Source organism: Aphelocoma coerulescens, chromosome 1, assembly GCF_041296385.1.
Source record: "Aphelocoma coerulescens isolate FSJ_1873_10779 chromosome 1, UR_Acoe_1.0, whole genome shotgun sequence".
Lineage (NCBI taxonomy): Eukaryota > Metazoa > Chordata > Aves > Passeriformes > Corvidae > Aphelocoma > Aphelocoma coerulescens.
In genome coordinates this window covers 114,393,490-114,413,300 of record NC_091013.1, presented here as the reverse complement: position 1 = coordinate 114,413,300, position 19,811 = coordinate 114,393,490, and the positions used below count along the sequence as shown (strand labels likewise).

The 19,811-nt window shown below is 38.8% G+C and overlaps 1 long non-coding RNA gene across 6 annotated transcripts in view; it reads left to right on the top strand.

Annotated features, from left to right (window-relative positions):
• LOC138115175 (uncharacterized) overlaps positions 1 to 19,811 on the top strand; it is a 58,235-nt gene that overhangs the window by 25,417 nt on the left and 13,007 nt on the right. For 5 of the 6 annotated variants that reach the window (XR_011153114.1, XR_011153096.1, XR_011153108.1 and 2 more), the window contains one exon: positions 12,316 to 12,392. This is a non-coding gene — a long non-coding RNA (uncharacterized lncRNA). Of the gene's footprint in view, positions 1 to 12,299; positions 12,393 to 19,811 lie in introns of all 6 variants that reach the window. The other variant, XR_011153120.1, reaches the window with a different exon arrangement.

Genomic DNA, 19,811 nt, shown 5'->3' with positions numbered 1-19,811 from the left:
TGAACAGTCTCTGTAGTTTCACAGATTGCAGAGACACTTCAGGTTCAATTTTGATTTAATAAGTCTTCCAGCAAAATGATAGCAGTAGAGTAGCAGAAGAATTGCCTTACAAGGTGCCTTTCACTGATAACAAAGCATAAGCAGCCCTGACTTGCCTTATATAGGGATGTTAAATTTCCTTGTCCTGTAAAGAGCTCCAGGTCATCAACCTCCATAGAAACAAATGTGTACTTCCACTGCCTGAGTCCTCCTGTGAAAGGAGACCTCAGAGGGCAATTGTAGAGTTTTTCCTTATGTTTAGGCACTCAGAATCCATCTCACAATAAAAACACATTCAAACTGATCCATTGTGGAAACTTCCAGACTGGAAGAACATAGCTTTTGAGGTGCAGGTTGCCTTTTTAAAATGATGTTTTATATTCCTTCAATTCTTTTTCTTTTAAAAAGGAAAAAAAATCCCAGTAACTGAAGTGTTATTCATGTAGGTCACTGAAGAAATCATTCTGAGTCATTGATACCTGTGGAATTTGGAATTTGGTTGTCCTATACCTATTGTGGGAAATTTATGTGTATTTTTGTGGAGGTCCCCAAGCAAATATCTATTAGCCTTGCCCATGATAGATATTTGCCTTGATAAATATTAGCCTTGCCCACGATACCTTTGTTGTTTTGTTTTCTTAACTAGATCTGAACCTACTGAAAGCAGCTGCCTAAAGGTAGAGGTGAAGACCAAGATTATTTCTGTTCCATTGCCTTGTTGTAGTTGAGGGTGAGGTTGATAAATTCAGCTTAGCAAGCAGGCTTCTTTGCTTGTGCACTGCTGGGAAGTATCCACACTAAACTGCTGCACTGAAGACAAACATTTCTATAATTTGGACATTGATTGCTGTTAACAAGTGCCACATACAACTCCTCCTGTTTCGTGTGATCTCAGTCAGAATCCACCTGTACTCTCTTGTTCCCACAGTGCTTAATGCTGTTTCAGAACTTTCCTAGGGAATTTATTGTGGTCACAGATATTTGTGCATAAGTTTTAAATCTATTTATGGCTATGTGATGCTCTTAAAGTATTTGGAATTAATATCTGCCATTTGTTAAATAGTGACTAACTCCAAAAACATTTTTGCTGTTGCATATCTAAGTGTTGCAAAGCAAATGAGAAAAAGTTTACATGTGTTGTCTTAAAGACAAATAAAAAAGAGAGAATTTCAACTATTCTTTTCTACTACTGGTGATGAGTAACACATGTTCTGTGTTTTCAAAACCCTGCACTTCAGAAAAGAGATCCCTATCTTCTAAAAGTCACATGCTTTGATTTAATGAATAAGCAGAATACACAGCACACATTGGTGAAAACCCAAGTGCTGAGAGGACACACAAGGAGGTGAAACAACCTCTGTATAAAACTTAGCCACTTAGTAGCAATTACATACTGTGTTAAGTAATTTATTAAGGCTCTTCTTGCACATCTGATGTCTGAAAACAACAGACTGATCTGGGTCCTTGTGTAAAACATGGAAGCGTGCATGTGCAAAGTTACAGAGGGACTTTTGAGTTAGTCTAGACTTGTGTTTCGCTGGATTTGAATTTTGGTTTTTGAAGGTTCAGAGGTAATTGATTTTGTTGTCTTTAATAAGCTGTATGAGGAGACAGAATGAAGACTAAAAGAATAAGAACATGACAAATGTATCAAGAAGCTAAATAATTATTCTTAATGTTATCATGAATATATGCCTAAACTACTCTTCCACTGCTTCTAAGACTTATCCATTTCTACTGAAGGGACATTTTTTACAGCATCTTTTACAGTAGATGTTCTTCTCATTTGACTCTCAATAACTTTTTCTCTTGATTTCATCTGTTATTCAGAGGCTGATTTAAAAACCTAATTCTTCTAAAGCTGTTCATCCAAAATTAGCATTAGAAATTGCTTTTTTTTAAGAATCAAATTAACTTTTTGCATCATTTTTCTGTACTTTTTCTCAGTACAAAAGAGATGAAGGTACTGGAGAGAATGCAGTAAAAGGCAACTAAAATGATTAAGGAGGTGGAGTACCTCTCCCATAAGGAAAGGTTGAGAAAGCTGGGGCTGTTCAGCCTGGAGAAGAGATGGTGTGGGGGATCTCATACATGGTTTATACACTGATATTTATTATCTGCAGGGGAGAGGTAAAGAAGGTGGATCCATGCTCTTTTGAGTGGTGCCCAGGGACAGGACAAATGCAATGGGCACAAACTGCAACACAAGAGATTCCTCCTGAGCATTGATTCACTGGGAAGGTGACTGAGCAGTGTCTCAGGTTTCCCAGAGAGGTTGTGGAATATCCATCCTTGGTGGTGTTCAGAAGCTGTCTGGACCTGGGCCTGGCCAACCAGGTGGCCCTTCTTGGGTGATGAACTCTGAAAGTCACTTCCAACCTTGACCATTCTGTGATATTTCTTCTGTGCCTGTACTTTTGTGCCCTTGTTATGATTTGAAGTAAAAGCAAATCCTGCACTAATTCACATTTAATCAGTGCCAGTGCAATTCCCTTGACCTCCTGCATGGTGACAAGCACACTGATAGCAAAAGCTTGATTTTCTTTGTGGTATCTCTTGGACTTATGTGGTATACCCTTGAAAATATGAATGAGCTGGATAATAACAGTGTTTGGATCAGATCTCTGAAATTTGGTCACCTAGCATTAGTTACTTGATTGCAAAGGCAACAAGTAATAGGTCAACTGATAATTCTAAAATGGGCCTCAAAATGATTGCTGAATAGAGCAAAACTATGTCTGCAATTACTTGTGTATGTAAAATTTTGTATCAAAAAATATCCATGATGAAAGTCAGACCTTTTAAAAATACTGTGAATTGGATGGCTGTTGCACTAGAAATGAGGGGTCCTTAATGCAGAGTGTTGTATGGAGAAGAGGAAGTATAACTCACTCTGTCAAGCATTCTGATTTGCAGGTTCCTGTTCTATTATAATTAAGGGATAGGAGTAATAAACAGAAGGACAGCATTTCATGAAGCAAATAAGATAGAAGAATGAATATATCACTTTTACTTCTTCCATAACTTGTCCTCGATTTATTTCTGCCATTTTTTTTTTTGAGTGATTGTTAGTGTTGATCATGCTCTAGCTCAGACCTGATAAAATAATAAAGATAATATTGTTCCCATAGGTGCTATTACTCCTTCCATAATACAGACATCACTAAAGAATTCAGCTCTTTTTTTTTTTTCCTGTTAATAATGATTAAGGCACAAGGATTTTGGAGTGGAGGGAGAAAGAAATAGGGAGGAGGTTGCCAATGTTACCTTACCTTTGTTTAAGTGTTTTGCATACCTCCAGTTTGCTCAAAGATAATTGAGAGGAAGAGATGTGGGGGACTGATTGAGACAGAGAAAATAAAGACAGATAACATTTTCAGATGGACTATGTATATTTATAAGTGAGAAGGCAGAGCAGGTATAATCTTAGACTAAGGTTTTTTGACGAATGAACACATTTGAGGCATCAGGGGTGATACTGAGTTATATAAACATGCTGTGCATACAAGGACTTCATTATACAATATGGAAACAGTCTCTTGAAAGACATAAATGGTGCAAAATTTTAGGATCCTATTTTGTATTCAGTACTTTCACTCCAGTGACGTTACTCTCTACGTCCAATCTACTGATTTTATACCAACAGCTCACATCCCTATTTCAGGTTTCTGGCTGTAGGTCTTATCATGATGACAACTCTGCCAAACTGTTCAGGTATTGCATGTACAGAAAACAATGGGCTTTATTGGTAGTTACTCCCCACCAGCTGAACGTACAGCATGTTGGATAACTACCTCCTCCTCCTAAATGAATACGTTGAAAGAGTTATATTCAGAATATATTTTTTGCCCTCCTCTGCTGACAAATTGTTTAGCTGGCTGCTCGTCATAGCAAGCTGTCAGCCATATGGATGCCATTCAGCCATTTTTCCTCCTTGGAATGCTGTTGAGCAGGGCCCACACAGCCAAATGTCCGCTAGTCCTGCGATTCAGAGTGACTCAATAGAGCCGAGAGAAAGGCCACAATTTTCTCAAGTGGCAGCAGGCACCTGTGTCTCTGCTTTACTCATCTTCCTGTCAAAAAAAAAATTCCAAAGAACCCTCATGTACATGAATTTAAGTTCTTTCTGCTGGGCTGCACAGTTGCATAGCTGTCTGCTTTACTGATGTGGCTTTGCAGCTGTAACAGATGAGTAATATTAGATAAGATGGATGAAAAAAAAAATAAGAAGAGTATGGCAGTTTTTGCAATAACCTTGGCCATGTTGCAACACAGAGGGGAAAAATAAAACATGCGAAAGTTGTCAGCTGGTGTGGAGATGCTGTTATTAAAATAGAAATAGGATGGAAAAATCATGGCTCAGATGAGCTACTAAGGGATATTCAAGCAGCCATAAAAATGTGCAGCTATATTACAATAAGCGTTAGTCTACCATTAGACTTCCTAACAGTAGTAGCTGTTAACCACCAAAACCTGCATAGGAACGTTTTCCTAAAAGTGTCATCATTGGCTTAATTATGTAGAAATGCCCAGGGAAGTTGCCCATGATGGCTTTTTATGCCCCAAGTTTAAAGAGGACAAAGGAACCTGCACTGTGTCCCTTTTACTTTGATATCATGATCCTGTGTGCTTAGAGCTTTAGATTCTGGGGGATAAAGGGAAAGAATGAAATATAATTTTGAATTTTCCTATTAGGTTGACATTTTCTGACAAGGTCCAATGCAAAGAGAAACACCAACCCCAGTTTGGTCCCTAATCCTGGATCACATGGTTGGTCTAAACCCTGTTTGGGTTTTGGCCATCCGTTGGCCTCCCTCATGACAATAAGAATATTTTAAACCTTTCCAAATGATCACGGTTTTTGTTAGCTGCCCACACTTTGCCATGGTTACGTGAAGAAGTAACTCCGTGACACATGGTTGGCATTTCTTGCATTTGTTTGTTTGTTCAAGCTCCAGGAGGGTTATCAGTCATCTACATCCGAGAGAGGAGGCTTGAGTTTACATCCCTCCAGCCCCCGGGCTGTTAATTTTAACGAAGCTGCCAGAGTTTGCACATTGGATGTGTTTGGGGCGTGCCAGGGTGGGGGTGGTACAAGGGGGATGTGCTACCAAACAGCAGGTGAAGGTGGTTTCACTGCCATGGGAACCAGATCTCCTGAGGGGAAGGGGGCAGATCTGGTGTGTTGGGGAGGGAGCACAGAGACATGTTGTGTGGTAGCTGTATTTATTTTTAGAATTGTTTGTGGCATGGAAATGTCACCAATACAGGCTCTGGCTCGGAGAGGGCTGGCAGTGACCTTGGTTTAAAGTGTTTCCAGCTCTGCGTTGGCCAGGATGACCCTCACTAAGTTCCTGGCTGAAACGTTTTCCTCTGATACATAATTACGTTAAAATTGGTGACCTTGTGGATATACATTCTTGACAGCAGTTTTCATCCTTCGAGGGTCTCATTGGTGGATCCTGCTGAAAAACTAAGCAGATGGTTTTGGTTCTCATGAAAATTAAGATCAGATCAAAGGCTGAGCATTTGTGGTGTCCCCAGACCATGCTTTTGTTGTCCTGTAGCTCCCAAACCAAAATGCCTTTCTGATCATCTTTAGCCTGACCCTTTCAGTTTCTTGAGTATTTGGATTTGGTAGAGGAAGGTTATAGACATGACTTATCCACACAGCAATGTCTCAGTTGTAACTCAAGCAACAATGCTTGCATTGCAATAAAAGATGCAAAGAGTCAACCTAAGTAATGTTTTTATTTATGATTCTAATCAATCAGGAAGACTAAAATCAAATAATAGTTTTAAAATTGCCTTGCATTTGCACCGATATGATCATTTCTCTGAGGGGAAGTGGATTTCCTCTCTCTTGCAGCCATTAAAGATGACAATTGCCAGAGAGTACAAAGCCTGTATTTCCTAAGGGAAATATTCTATGGGAAATATTATGAAGATGAATAATTTTTAAAGAAATTGTGAAATACAGTAGATGCCTTTTGCCTTTTTTTTATCACTTAATTTTGTTAGAAAATTGTGAATGGCCATTGAGAATCACCAATAAGAGCATTTACCATTGAAAGAATATTAGCTTGACTTAGTTTCCACCCAGTTACATCCTCATGCAAAAGAGAATTCCATGCAAATGTAGAAAAAACATTAAAAAATAATATCAGATTTCTAAAACTTTAAAAAGTGTTCTTGAATTGCAGCTTTTTTGCTCTGCTTCTACACCAGAGGAAACATTTCATATGATTAGTAAACAGACATGTTGTGGTTACTGTATTTTTTGAATTGACAACCTCTTACTACAGTTTTCAGAGTAAAAAAGAAAAGTGAATCCTGCTGAACTAATTTACCAATTAGCTCATAAAATTGTATGAGATAGGTATTGAAATAATTGCATTGAAGGAATGTTCTTTACGCCTGCAAGTGAAGCAGCTGCTGCCAAAACCTCAAAAATATCCCTTCAATAAACTTTCAATCTGCTTAATAACTTTTCCCATTGATGCTGTGGTTTCACCTATCACACAAAAATGAACTGCTCAAGACATTAAATTTAAGTTATGTTTTGAGAATTTTTATAAATTGTTGTAAAGTTAGAGCTTAATGTACATTGTCCTGCTTTAAATTTAATTTGAAATAGACTTGTTCTATAAGAAATATAAAAGAACATAGTGTTTTTTTAAAATTAATTTATACAGCTTTTGGAATGCTGACTTATCTGGCTTTGCACTTCATTATGTCTGCGGATTTAAATGGCATTAGACTGGGCCTTGTGTATCCCCTAAAACAGACTTTTCAGTGAATGTTTTTATCTATGAAAATACAGATAAAATCCTTGTTAAAAGGAGGAAATTATTTTCAGGTTCTTAGTGGGGCTAATAAGACCACAGTATTGCTTTCCAAGTTACAAGGAAGAATTTTTCAGCCAAGGACACAATTGAAAGCTAAGGGCCTATGGCAGAATTATCTGATTTTACTTGGCATTTGTTTAACTGTTGTGTGTATTGCTGAAGGCCATTTACTCTGACAAGAAATGTCAAATAAACCAGTAATAAATCAAAACAGGAGATAGAATGCAGTTCTCTTTCCTTTTTTCATTCTTTGGCAAGGTGAGGAGGGGTTTATAGACTACTGAAATTCAAAGGATTGCTCACATATGGTAAAATATGTTTTAATTGGGACAATTCTGTAAACTTAAGCCTCTCAATGTGTTATGGAAGTTGTTCCTAATTACATATTTTAGTGGTGTCTAATCAGTAGTATGTGCAGTCTTTTGTGTATGACCAGCAGTAACTGTTTCTTTTTTAATTTCCCCCCTTCTCTAGTTCTATAATACAGTAAAACATGTGGCATGAGGATATATATATATATATATCTGAAGCATGTGCTGTTTCAAATATAGTACATTTCCTTGCTAGAGACAGACCTTAAAAACTGAAATTCTGGTCAGTAAGTGGACTTGCATTTATAAACCCTGAAGCTTATTTGTGGCTTCACTGGATGATGGCCACTTTACATCAAGGAGAATTAATTTTTTTGATTACTAAATGTATTTTTTTAAATTACTTGTTACCTTTTGCTGCCCTGCTTTCCTTTAGCAAAATAAATCTGTTCATCCAAGGACTAGAATAAGTATATAGAAGTGGACTTTGTTTCAAATCCCTCTTTACCAAGGTGGCTGTGAGATTCAGTACAGGATAATTCACAGCTTTCCCAGTATTTTTTTCATAAAGAGAAACTTCCATATCAAATTAGAAAAGATGAAGGAAAATGTATGCCATGGTTTTCACAACTGCTTAAAAATCATCAGCATTTTTAATCTGCTGATGAGATCCTGAAAATTTAAAAGCCAGAGAGGAAGGATTAATAGTGGTGGAACAGTTCAAACAAAGGTAAGAAGTTTTGGAATCTTGAAAAGCCATCCCAATCTCTAAGCAGAGCAAAACATCAACTTTATTTAAAATGCAAAAATAAAGAGAGTCCTTTAACATTTGTTGACGTAGTAAAACTCCATGGGAGCTTTGACTCATTTGCGTGTGCATTTTAATGGTGTTTGGGGCTTTTTTGTGCCAAAAAAAGGGAAATGCACAGTAGTGTAATATGGTGAATGTTGGAAGAAATAGAAAATTGAAGTCATATTTAGCTGAATATAGAATAATAGGCTCTACAAATGTCATTTAATAATATCATGTCAGTTTATGTTGTGGTTTGTTCCATTTTTGGGACACTTATTCTTCACTAAGCAATCATACATTTTTACCTCAGCTATGTCATCTCTTTTCATGTTGATTAATTCATGCAGTCATCTAAATAATTTTTAAATTTTCACTTTTGTTTAAATTGCTGATAAACAGTGGAAAAAAAATCTCAAAGAAAACATTTTATTTCTAAACAGCCAGTTCTGTTAATACATAGTTTTCATCATATATTTCCATTTGTTTTTAATTACTAAGTACGTTTTCCTGAAAATTACGAACCTTTGTGGTTGAAGGTTCCTCTGCCCCTGCTGCTTATTTCTTTCACACAGACATCTTTCCCTGTTTCTGGCAACCAGACTATCTTTACAACAGCACATGGTAACACTGCAAACTCTGAACACTGGCTTCAGTGAGCAACAAGAAGCTTTTGAACAATGCGAAGCCTGGATCAAACCTTGAGGTAGTGTAAACTGATTTAGTTCTGACTTGAGCCAGACGTTCAGGTTGCCACTATCTGAGCATCTTATCTGTGTATGCATCTTCCCATAAAGGTCTGCAAAAACCATCAAGAGGTAAAACTGAGATTACATAGTGGTGGAATCTCTGTAAATAATAAAATTTCAAGCTTTCCATGCAGCATTCCTTTGGCTTTTGTGGTCGACTTTGTACATATATTATAAATATAACAAGCTTATAAGATGGGTTTCAATGAGAGCAGTATCTGTATTGCATGAAGTAACAGTAGTTTTATCAGGACTGGATGAAGTCTTCATCTAAACAGGAATGCTGCTCAGCTGCATAGTAGTTACCATGTCAGATGTGAGGGAAAAGTGTATTTCACTCAACAGTGCTAGTAAGGCTGGAAGGGAGAATTAAAGCATCTTCATTCATCTATAAGTAATATTTTCCACTTACCTTTATTCACAGTTTACCTTCCATTTCAGACTTTAAGATGGCATTACTACAGCTTTCTCCCAAAATTGAAAAAAAAAAGTAAGGCAGGAAAATATACTCTGCACTAAGTCTTTCTTTTGAATATATTCCTTCCTTAGGAACTGTGCTAATATAGCATAATTTTCAGGACAAAATGTTAGACAATGTTAGGCAGCCAGCTTCCCAACTTGTTTCCCCTGCTGTGGTACAGATCTCGTCCCTGTCTTCCAATCTGTTTGTGGGACAATCCTGTGAGCTGGATTAAAGTAAAATTAAAATAAAATTAAATGCATTAAAGTAAAGCAGAAAGCTGATTTGAAATTGTCACCTCACCAAATACTGTCCTGCCACAAGCTGGCCATGCTTCAATGGATATGGGAATCTCATTTAGCCAAAGAGTACCAGTAAAGGACAATTCAGGAGAGACCAGCCACGTCAAGCTGTTTTATTCTTTATCAGCATCCAGTTAATTTGTATCAAAAGCTGGCTAGATAGCTGGGAGTGTCGGGAAGCCTGTATGCTAATTGCCTTTAAAAATAAATGCATCAGAGCCACTGGGGCATTTCTGTTGTGGTTTTAGATTATTCATATAAATTATGAGGTTATCAAATGCGAATGTGAAATTGTCAGGCATATGCTCAGATATCATCTTCCTAAGCTGTGCAATTACTCAGGGTGTCATCTCAGTCTTCAAGCAACCAGAAACTTCTGTTTCTACATAAAACATCATCAAGGTATTATAAAGCCTTTGGCAACAGAACACAATTAAAATACCTCAAGCAGGGAAACCCATTAATATAAAACAGGCGAAGTTCAAGAGAAATAGTTTGGGAGTGCCTCTTTGACAGTGACAGGAGCACAGAGCCCTTGCAGATTAAATCACCCTGCTGAGAAGCTGGGGTCTCTGCATTGTAATGGCTCCACTACGATGCCCAAGCTGCTACGCTGAGAGATAATTTGGACACCTCTGTGCCACGCCTCAGTGCCTACAGGCAGCAGTGGTCCTCCTTTTGTGAGTTCAAATCATACCAAGGCAGGAACAGTCCAGCACAATACAGATGTTTATGTTACCAGCTTCAACTGCAGCTGGGTTAGACTTGTCCTGTTCTCCTCCTGCCTCCCTCTGGCTCCATGGCTGAGTCCTTACAGCCCATCCATATGGGCACAATCAGTTTGAGCAGCTTGGATGGAACCTGCCTCTGTTCAGGAACTCAGTGAACTTATGGGGCCAAATCTGCTCCAGTTGTGTTCTGCAGGACCGATAAAACCAAGGAAACCTCCCCCCAGCCCACAATTAATCATATCCTTTGAGATCAAGAATTCTCTGTCAACACACCGAGTTACAAAAACAAATTATACAGGCGGCTTCTTAGCATTTGTGCAGTGCTTTTACAGAAATCCTCTAATGTTTTCATCTTTTCAGCATGAAAAAAATGAGACACACTGCACCATAGTCAATCGAATTTCCTTGTAGACACTTTGCTAAGCTATCTTCATAGATGGTTTTTGAAAATAACAGTTAAAATAGTTCAGAATAGTCACACAGAAAAATTATGTGCTGGAAACTTTCACTTCACTGTAACTATATTTACACTATGTAGAGTTTACATTATGCACATAAAGAAAACATCTGTATTCTCTAATTCTAGAAGCTTTAATAAACACCAGCTTTGAACCATGACTTTCTCTCCACACAATCCCAGTGAACACAATTGAGAGACATTTCCCTGTGCTACCTTTCTGATGTCCCACATGGGACTTGACCCCAAACAAGTACCTCTGTGCAGATAAAGGTGGGGCCTGGATACAGTTACTTTTTAAACTCTACCGAAGTTGCCAGCTGTGAGGATTTCTGGATGGTAACATCCCATCTTTGGCAAGAGAACAATTTATTTCATGTATTCATGTACAGAGCTAACAGATGAGAATAGCTCTCAGTCACTGCTTGCATGGCCTGTCCTTGAAAGGATCATAAATTTTCACTTCTTTAATACATCATTACTGAGTTCCTCATCTCTCAATTAATGTACTGAGACCTTAAAAAATGGTGGACCATGTCTTTTATCCCACTGTCATCCCACCTGATGACACTCTACTTTTCAAGGGGGCAGCATCTCTTCCCACCACAGCGGTCATGAAAGGGTAGAGTTATCAGTGGTGCAGCCCAGATGTACATCCTACAGTTTTTTCCAGGCAAGTAGAGCTACATATCCTTTTCAAGTGAAATTTTATCTTCTAACTTGGCATTTTGCCTTTCATTTTTTCTGCTGGGGGGACTGTCTGCTATGGGCAATCCAGTTATTTTTGAAAATGATCAATCTGGCAATAATAATTATACCCATAAAGCTTCACTGTGCTAGCCTCTGTCATTAACTGAAAAATATGTTTTCATATGTAAAGGTATGATTCTCTGTACCAGGTACTTTAATGAAATCTGCATGTAATATGTTCTATGCTTCCATTTCAGAAGTTTTTATGATTTGCTCAAGTACTTAGCCAGGGTCTCTGGGATGATTTATTAGCTGGTTAAAATTCATAAGTGTAATTTCCTTTAAGTGGTTACAGACTTTCTCATTAATACCTGTACAACCATCACCATAGATATTACGCACCAGATGACACTTGCCAAAATCATCTCGTCCCCTGTATCATCACCTGGCATCCTGCAGGCTCCAGACTTGCACCATGGTAAATGCTCTGGAAGCTGCCTCTTCCATCATGATTCCTTGTGCCCCGACTGAGGTCTCATGCCCTGCAAACTGGTTTCTAGTGGTCACTGTACAAGTTTTGGTTCTCTTAAATTCATCAAGTAATTCCTACTCATCCATTCCTACATAGAAGCTTTTTATTTGCAAAGTGTGAAGACTGACTTGATAAATAAGTTGTATAATAAATGAATGCTTGAAATGATATGACAATGATTTGAATGGCTCAAAACTTCTCTCATGATTTGTATGCAATCTATGTGGGAAATGGCATTTACAGCTTCAGTGAAGAAGGTTTCTGTTTGCACAAAGGCTCTAACTGTTCCAAAGTAAATTCAGGGAAAGAAATTCAGCTTCCAGCATGTTTCTAGAAATCTGTATTTGTTATGCTCCTGTGTCTTCTTTATCATGTATCACTCCTTTATAGATCCCTTGTCTTGCAGGTTTCCCTTTCAAAGCTGGAGACCAGACTGCCTGCAGCAATGAAATTCTCTGCTTCCTAACCTGAACAGGGACAGAGGTAAGGAGGGGAAAAGATGCTTCTGGGTAATCTCTGTGAATTATAAATTTTTTTTGTAAACATTCTGAGTTTGGATTGACTGAAATCTGTTGCTTTGGTTGGAATTTGTTTGACTGTATAAACAACAATTATTATAATGCTTAGATTTGTGAAAGTGAATAGGAAATTGCTACACATCGTTTAAAGTATGTCATTTTAATTTTACACTTGGATGATTTCAATTTGGTAAAAACACTGATGCTTAGAAAGTATAGCAGAGAGTAGAGAATAAAGGACAGGGAGTGAATGCTTTGTCATTATGTCCTGGATCCTAAAGGGAGGGTGACCCCAAGCCCTGAATAGCAGTAAGCTGGACAGGAGCTCTTTGGAAACGTGTCATGGTGAAACAGATGCCCATGGCAGGGCAGCACTGAATGTCTTAGCTCTGGAGAGCATTAAACACACAAGTATTTACAGGGCCTGTGCTCTAGGAGGCCTCAGGCTGGAGGAATGTTTGGTCAAAGTAGCCCCTTCCCAGCTTCTTTTCAGGTGCTGTTCACGCAGGCAGGGAGCAAGCGAGCTGTGCATGTGCACCAAATCACTGCTTCCCTCACAAGGCAGGCGTGCTCCAGCAGACCCACGGAGGCATTATGTGCATTGAGAAAATCCATGGTAAATCAGGAGCTGCTGTGTGTGCACGGCAGGCACGGACATACCTCATGAAAGAAGGCACTTAGGGCCTAAGTGGCCCTGTGTTTGCAAAAGCCAGTCCACAGAGGGCTGCATGTGAGAGGTATTGGTTATTTTATACTTCTCCCCATATAAAAAGGCAGCTGTGTTGTTGTGTGCCCCAAGGACAACCGAGTTCTTATGCATTGGAAAAATCAGCTGTGAAATGACTGAGAAAAACTTTGTGGCGTTTCCCAAAGGCAAAAATAGAAGTGGGCTTGTACGGTGTGCTTATACATTGACTGAACCAACACTTTCCAGGCCTTCCTGCTGCTGCATGGAACCAACAGCAGAGTTGCATTTTGACGAGGAATTCTGTTGTTGAAGGGAACCTTTCACTTCTTTAAAGGAATGTGTTCTTATGATTAGGTTATCATTGGCTAGGTTATGATTAGCTGTATGAAAACACAGTTTGTGATATTTTATTTGTGTTTAATTATTATAGTGAGGAATCAGGCTTGAGGAATTGTGCTCTTTCTCACCAACAGACAACTTCTGTCAGTGTCATCGGCTATGTAAGGCACACACACACACCACAGGGAGGCAAGATTCCTGAGCTAATCTTGAATCTGCAGTTGATACTCTGCTTGACTTTTTAGAAGCTTCCTCACAGCTCCTGGATTCCATAAAACAGAGAGTGATAGCATGTGATAGACTTTGATCTTGCAGATTTAAATGCTTTTTGTTCCACCAAATTGTTTAATATCTTCCTTGTTTTATGCAGTAAATATACTACCTAGCTTCTTTAAAACCACAGCCAGCTGACTGGTTGTATTCCTGTCAGTGTTAGTCACTTGCCTGACTTATAACATAACTTATTACTCTTCTGACTGATCTCCTCTTATGTGCCACTTTGCCTGAATTCCTTTTCTGAAATTGCCATTAGTGGTTAGGCAATAAGAGCACAGCATCCTGTACATACTTCAGTACTTCACTCAAGAATCTACCTGTCAGGATTGTCATTCTTCTTAGTAGCTTTTCTACAGATAAAATTAGCAACATGATAGAGGCTTTTATCAACTATTAGCTTACTGTAGAACATATTCCATATACCGAGAAATGTGCTGTGTGCTTTTTGGAATGGTACTGTGGTTTCATAACATCCTGTCAGCATGTAGGCACTGCAGTGAGAAGCACACGATTCTGACTTTGCTCTGACTTTGTGCTGGAATAACTCCATTGCTTCAAAGGGGCAGAAGTGAAATCAGAGTCAGGTCCAGTAGAGTTGCAGAGATGAGCTGGTGGGCAAAGCAGAAACTGTGAGAGACTGGACTATTAATGGTTAATGACTCAAAACATTCTGGACTTCATTGGGAGCTATAAACATTCTTAAATCTGCAGGTAAATTGTAGTTCATCTTCCTTGTCCGTAAATGTGTTTGTAGGCCTGAAGTTTTTTGTCTGACAGAGTTGTTTGGTTCCAAGTGTCCTCTGACCCAGTACCAGGAAAGTAACAAGTAGCACAGTACCAAACACCACCCTGCTGCTTTCATGATCTTGCTGCTGCTCATGTAGCTTTTCCCAAATTAGCTTTTGACTAATTGATGGATCCCTCTAAGAAAATAGCTGCTACTGCACAGAACCTAGTGCAGCTGCCAAGGAGGTTTGGTCCCTCTCCAGCTGAGATCCATGTCACTGCAGCTACTCAGCTGTTACCACCTGACCTACTTAAAGTCAGTTTGGGCAGAGTTACTTAAGCTGCAGTCAACCCTTTTTGTTTAGGGTAGATGAAGTCTCAGGTCCAAGTGTCTACCATTGCTGTGAAAACCACAATGTTATCCATATGCTCATAAATTTCTATGCAATTATTTTCATAATTTCCTGTCTATAGTATGGCTAGTGTTAAGTCTTACTTAATGAGATGATTACACATTGGCAGCTGTAAATAGGTATTAACTTTTTTCAGAAATATAAAAGCTTGCTTCCCTGAACATAAATTTTGTAAAGAATAGTGCTGTTTTATATAGTAAGTTTTTAATGTACTGTTCTTCCTTTGTCTTAGCTAATCCATTGTATTACCCATTTTGGATACCCACGTTACACTTCATGGAATCTTGTAGACCTCACCGGAAGGAGCAAATAACACAGCCGTGAGGGTTTTGAACATAAAGTCTGACATAGCTTTTGATATAAGTCTGCTCACATCCTGAGATTCATTCTCTTCCTGCTGTCCCAGAGTCAAAACTTTTGGGTTAGGGATATCAAGGGAACATTCCTGTCTGTTCCTCTTATTATCCATTTATGGACCTGTAGTTCATGATTATGTGCAGCTGCTTTTTGAGCCTATTGATACTCTTTGTTATCACAAACTCCCATGGTGAGTCTGGAATGGAAAAAATCAGCTTAAATACCATGGTTACACAGAGATAAGCAAGCTTTTTGAATGTTTTATAAAAGGGAATTTCTACCATAAATATATGTCAATATTTTGACTTTTTAGTGTAGCAGATATCTGCACAAACCATGAAAAGTAAGAAAAGCAGAGTGATACTTCTCTGTCATAAGACACAGAGACACAAGAAAGGCAAAGGTGGGCCAGGTAAAGGTATGGCCAGTCATGGGTTTCACCCAGTCACCTCTTTCCAGCGCTCACCTTGCTGCGTGAGGTAGGTGATAAGCAGAGGCAACACCTATAACACTTCTTTTCCAGCACTTTTCCCAAGGTTTCAGCGATTTGGAATTCAAAGATCCAAAAGTCTTTGGGTTTAATAGAAACTTGCTGTGTTTTTCCTTCTCAAAATTATCTAGCTGCTTTTTGAACCTCTACAGTCTCAGCTTCCAAAACACTTTCTGACAGCCTGGTCCCTTCACAGGAATTCTGATGTTCTGATATTTGCATGGAGTTGCTGTGAGCACCTTGTGTGCTTGTGAAGAACTGCACAGATAAATGCACAGCTATTTTAAGCAACAAATTCAAAGTGTGTTTATGAGCTGTGAACAGAAAAGAGGGATTGATTTGTTTTGATTTATTCATTTGAATTTTTTATTAGTGCTATTGGCATGGACCTACTGCCTGATTCCTCACTATAATAATTAAACACAAATAAAAGAATGAATGGTGTATGTAACCAGGGAAGTTATGTAAGTTATGGGCTTACGTAGTTACACATACATGTGGAATCAAAGATCATTTTTGTAGTCAGAGCAGCTTGTTTGGGTGGATCCAAAGGTATAGTAGTGCACTAAACTTCTGAAAAACAGAGTCCTGATTCTGCTGGACTCTTAAAAGCGTGATGTTTTAAACAAGGCCTGCTTCCTGCTGCAGTCTTGGCAGTATGGCTTATGTAAGAAAGGCAGGCCGGAGCCTTCAGCCCCAGAACTGAATTGGAGCCTGGTGGAGGAGTGGGGAAAGTTTGTAAACAGCTGAAGTGGAGCCTTCTGGGTTTAATGTGTTCCATAACCTGTTCAAACAGGGCAGCAACTGAAAACCCCAGATGTCAGTGTTATGCAACAGCTCCTTCAGGAAAGTGGCTTCAAGTTTTCAGTGGGCTTTACAATAAAGAGCATGCATGAAATGTTCACCCACAGATAGTGAAGTGTTTGCTTTGCTAGCAGTACTCACCCACCATCGACTCTCAGCTCATGCTTTCATAGGGGGAGAGAGGGATCTTCATCCCTAATGCATGTTTTTACATTACCCTTATGTTATTGTGCGTGGGTTGTATATAGCAGACTTAATGCAGCAATTTGTAGACCTGCATCAATTTAGTGCCTTTTTTTGTTCTTAAAGAAATGCTATATTGGATAAAAGTTTGAGGCTTTTTTCCAGCTCTGCTAAGGTTGAGTACTTTGAATGAAAGAGGGTTTATTTTGAAACTTACAGGAGTAAGTTTTCTTTTCTATTCATACCTGTATCTTCGTATCCCAGCAGTGTTCAATTGTATCTAATCCTTTTTAGCCACCTACCATGGGATGTGAGTAGCTACATCCTACAAACAACCATTTCTCCCCTCCTCTGAAGGGAGTCAAGACTGTGAGCTCTTGTACTGAAGCTGTTTAAAGAACCTCACATCAGCTATCCTGGTTTTAAACATTCAGCATTTCTAAAATTTCCTATGAGGGCCTGCAAACTTAGTGTTTGTAGTGGTCAGTGTTCTTCCACATGGCACTATTTTTTGGCAGGGTACTCTTTTTTACCATGTTATGGGGGTATAACAGCACTGTTACTCATTTTGCTGTCTTGCAAGGACTGAATTGAAAACTTCCAGTATTTTTAAGCAGAAGGTTGTTTTCATCCTGAGGAGTGACTTAAAAGAACCAACACTGACCCGTGTATTCTTGTTTGGTTACTACTGGTGCTTTGGTTTGGTTAAGAGCTCTCATTAACATGGACACACAGCCTGCCCTCAGTTTAGTTAATTGGCCTCAATGCAGCCTTCACATACAAGGTAAAAACAAGGCTCCAGCTCTGCCACTCCTTCAAGTGCAAACTGCCCTCCTCAAATCTCACAGTGCTGGGCCAATTTAAAAGTTAAACTTCTGGTTCTGAATGCTGTAGGACCCAGATCTTCACCTGATGTTCTTTGCAAGGTTCTGCTGCACAATCAGAAATTCCCTTAGTATCATGCACAAGATCCTTCATCTTTGATGCTTCCTTAGCCCACCTTCAAACTGCCTGGAAGGGTTTGGCACAGTCAGGGCTTAGCTGAGCACTGTCTCACCTCCCTGGCATTGTATTTCTCACTGGCTTTTCCTTCCCCCTTTTTGACTCTCTCTGTCATTGATCATCAGCATGCTGATGTGTTCCCATCTGTGCTAAGGACTTTATGCCAGTGTTCTCACGTGACTTGAGTGAAAAAGACAAAAGTTACTCAAGGTGTTCCATCTCTCATTCTCACACCTCAGTATTTACCGTTACCTGACCTCTGCCTCACTAAATAAATGCTAATGCCAACCTGCAAACAACCTATCCATCAGCAAAAATCTGATGAGAACTGTCTGGGATTGCTGACTAGTCTCTACTGGAGCGCTGAAAGATGATTTTAATAGGATTTTTTTTTCCCTATTGATGCTTGGTCAGTAAGGCTTGACACAATATTCTTATTAATGAGGTGTCTCTTTCATAGACTTTGTTTTTTATATTGTACTCAGTGTAATATCCTAAAAAATGAGAGGACACATCAGATGCTGATTTGAATTTGTTATATATTTATTTCCTATACATTTATTATTCATGACAGTAGTCTTATCATCTTACCTTATTTTGCCAGAGAACATGAAAAATAGAAAGAAATACAAGTTCTGTTTCCATAAGTCTGAGGAAACACTTCCTTAAATGATGATTAGGAGTGCCTAAGTTATCCTGCCTACTACTAGGAAAACCACAAATGCTTTACCTGTCTTCAACAAATTTTAGTTATTCCATCATCTCTGTTTCCTACTTCAAATTTGAGCTAATATACCATAGGTAATAAAATTTAAAAGCAAACTCATTTTTCTTCTTAATAAAACCAATTATTTTTCTGTATAGAGCTGGCTTCAGTGTCCTTGATGCAGGAATGGGAAACGGTTCTTTTGGACAGCTGGGTTTAGCTCAGCACTGTGGTACCCTGATGGGTGCTGCTGTAGCCTGGTGGTCAAAGCCCACTTCTCTGGAGGAGATAGCAGATGATGCTGGTGAAAGCCTAAAAAGATTGAGAAGTGTGATGAATTGTCTGTTCTGTTCCTCCCATACTATGCCTTTTTCCCAGGATTCTTGGTGGGGGAAAGGCTGTAGTGCAGGAAGAAATAGGTTAATTCACTACATTTTATTTGATAGGCTCTGTTGGCAAGGTCCAAACAGTCCTTGCATGAAAGTTATCCAGATATTCTTGCTTTGACTGAAGTGGCAGAATTTCTTTGCTGGAACAGAGATACAAGTAGGGTCTAATTCACTTTTGGTTTTGGACAGCGAGTGCCTCTTCATGCTGGGGCAACCTAAATGCTCTTGCCTGCTTTGAGTGCACAGTCCTTATACTGAGTGTGTCCTCTTCCATCTTTCAGATGGGAGGACTACATCAGGGCAGATGAGCTGAGCTTGTTGCTACTACATAGTTTTCTAGTGAGTCCATGATTTATCACGAGCTTTGTCTCATAGTTTTTCTCGTATGGAGAGAGCTGTTTAATATAACTGCAGGAATGACTGGATCGTGGTAAGGAGCACGTAGAGCTTGCACCAAAGGCTATTTTGAAAGAGTTGACTTTTCCAAGAGCTCCTAATAATGGTGAGGACTTACTTGTCTTTGACTTTAAATAATGTAATTCTTCTCTTTTGTAATAATTTTCTGATAAGCTACAGCCTCATTCAGTTAGCATAGTAAGCACTCCTACTTTGTGAACTCTGTATTATTTGAAGGTTCAACTTTCATCTAAATTATGCCAAATGCATGAAAATAGCATCCTCTCCTTATCAGCATGTAGGGGTTTTTTTTTTTCATAATATGTGTGAAATAAAAATAGAAGGTAAAAGAAGTGACAGAATTAATGTAGTACATAACTCTGGAGGCATCGCTATCTGGCAGAACATATCCTAATGAAATCATCATTCAAAGGAAACCTTGCTTCCAGTTACAGAATGAATATGAAAATGATAGATTAATATGCTTAAAAGAAAAGTAGATAAATAGACAGAAGGCATGATTGAATAAAATTCAGCTAACTTGGGTACTTTGCATTTCATTTTGTCCTTATAAATCCACATTACAGATGCCTAGCACAGAGTTGGCATTTTCTT